The sequence below is a fragment of the Austrofundulus limnaeus genome, unplaced genomic scaffold (assembly GCF_001266775.1).
Source record: "Austrofundulus limnaeus strain Quisiro unplaced genomic scaffold, Austrofundulus_limnaeus-1.0 Scaffold7, whole genome shotgun sequence".
Taxonomy (NCBI): Eukaryota; Metazoa; Chordata; class Actinopteri; order Cyprinodontiformes; family Rivulidae; genus Austrofundulus; species Austrofundulus limnaeus.
In genome coordinates, this window is record NW_013952409.1 from 3,131,790 (window position 1) to 3,133,743 (window position 1,954).

Below are 1,954 nucleotides of genomic sequence, written 5' to 3' on the forward strand. Positions count from 1 at the left end.
GTAATTATCGATTATCGATCGGGCTGTGTTTCCTCGTCCTTTCCCACCGGACTCCCAGCCAGAGTTGTAAAGTAACTAAGTACAAATACTTTGTTACTGTACTTAAGTAGTATTGGTATTTCATGAATTATATTATTGCATTTGGCCGCAGCCCTCAGATAGGTTTTTATTTTGGGGAAAAGCTTTGTGCAGCCTTTATATATGTATATAAACTGAAACAGTTACACTAGTGCATCCTAAATTTAACATGAATTCATTATTTTAATACAATAAAGTAATGTCTGCATTTGTTGAGGAGGTCACCTCCTAATAAATGACATTACAGAAAATATAACTGCTCATTTTAAATCAACACTTTTACTTTTAATAATTAAGTACAAAAAATAACAGATACTTTAAGACTTTTATTCAAGTAATTTTCCTAAAGGAGATTAACAACTAACAAGTTAACCACAGTTATGAAAAAAAGTTTCCTAATTCCATAAATTTTTATTACAATGAGTATTTATTAGTGGATAAACCCTATACAGCTCTTTCAGAAGCCACCCAGAAACTGAGGCAGACTCCTGAAAAGGTGGGCCAACATCTGATTGACATCTTCAGCGACCACCCAGTAATCAAAACACCATTAAATCTTCCAGATTTAAACTTTCAGTGTTTTGAGTTTGTTTGGTTTTATTTTTAGGCACGTCAACTCCTCGCTCTTACAAGCCCACATGCAGAGGAAGAAATAAATATAAACATCAGCAGAAATACTGGCTAAAGGGTGCTGCAACAGCAATAAAACCATAATAAAAGTCAGGTTATTCTGAAAATTAAAACCTTAAAAAGACATATTTTAATGTGCTGCTCTCATCAACACATCAGAGCGGCCAAGTTTATTTCCACACTGATAAATATTCTCAGAAAAAGCATGTGAGCGCGATAAGAAAGCATCTCTTTTGGTGACTTCTGAACTACCAGAGGGAGTGTCAACAGGGAATTGAGTGGTACTGTTTTCTGACAGAGCCTTTAATCAAAACAGGCTGATTTGTAAGAAAGACTTTGTATCGCCTCATCAGCTYGTCTTGTTGCATCCTGAACAGCACAAACTGGCAAGAAAGATGTTACATAATTCCTCTGGCAGATCCAGCCTCGATTCAAAACAAAACTTCCTGCAGTGTTTTCATCTACTTGTTACTGACTTAAGAACTGCAAGATTTTCAGCRTGGAATAAAAGCAGTTGTGTAAATTACATACATGCATAAAGACGTCCGAAAAGGCACCCAGTTCAACAGATCAACCCAGGGGTTTATCTGCAAAAGAAAAGCAGCAAATGACCCATTTTCTATTGAGTCTTTAGGCACTTTTGTTAAAAGCATAATAATACAAAGAACACCATTTGTTTTTGCAAAAATGGGCTTGATGTTTCATATTTTTTTAACAAAGTGATTTTTTAAGAGCAGCTGATGTCACGCTGTAAAAATGCCAAATCAAACCTTTCTGATAAATTATGTTTGTCACAAAGTCACAAACCTAATCACAGATCACATCAAAGGGATGATCTAAACGTTGCTTTTTTTTAAATAATCTCCTGTTTACTCTGTGATAACGTTATTTCACAGCCTTTAGGTCAACGGTTTAAATAAAATGCTTATTTTGGTTATTCTGATTTTTTTTTGTGTTACACAAGTCAGCCAAGTCGAGCAGAAATATCTACATTCTATTTGTTAGTAATTATATTTTTACTTTTACCTGTTTTATGTACAAATACGTCTCATGTTTTTAACAGATATCAAACACTTATTTGTAATTACATCATTACTCATCAATATTTAACTACTGAAGTCTAGAGTTGTTTATTGACTACAAATACTGAAACCCTCCTATCATATTTATTTTAGGGCTGTCAGATGATTAAAATTTTTAATCTATTAATTCCAAGGTAGCTGTGAATTAATCACGATTAAATAAA

The 1,954-nt window shown here is 33.7% G+C and overlaps 1 protein-coding gene across 2 annotated transcripts in view; it reads right to left on the reverse strand.

Moving 5' to 3' along the window:
* The window catches only part of LOC106535976 (BTB/POZ domain-containing protein 10), a 19,871-nt gene that overhangs the window by 16,023 nt on the left and 1,894 nt on the right, over positions 1–1,954 (reverse strand). The window contains exon 2 of one of the 2 annotated variants that reach the window (XM_014033157.1): positions 1,240–1,295. The exons of the other annotated variant lie outside the window; for it this stretch is intronic. The gene's annotated coding sequence lies outside the window, so the exon portion shown is untranslated. The remainder of the gene's footprint in view (positions 1–1,239; positions 1,296–1,954) is intronic. 2 annotated transcript variants of the gene reach the window in all.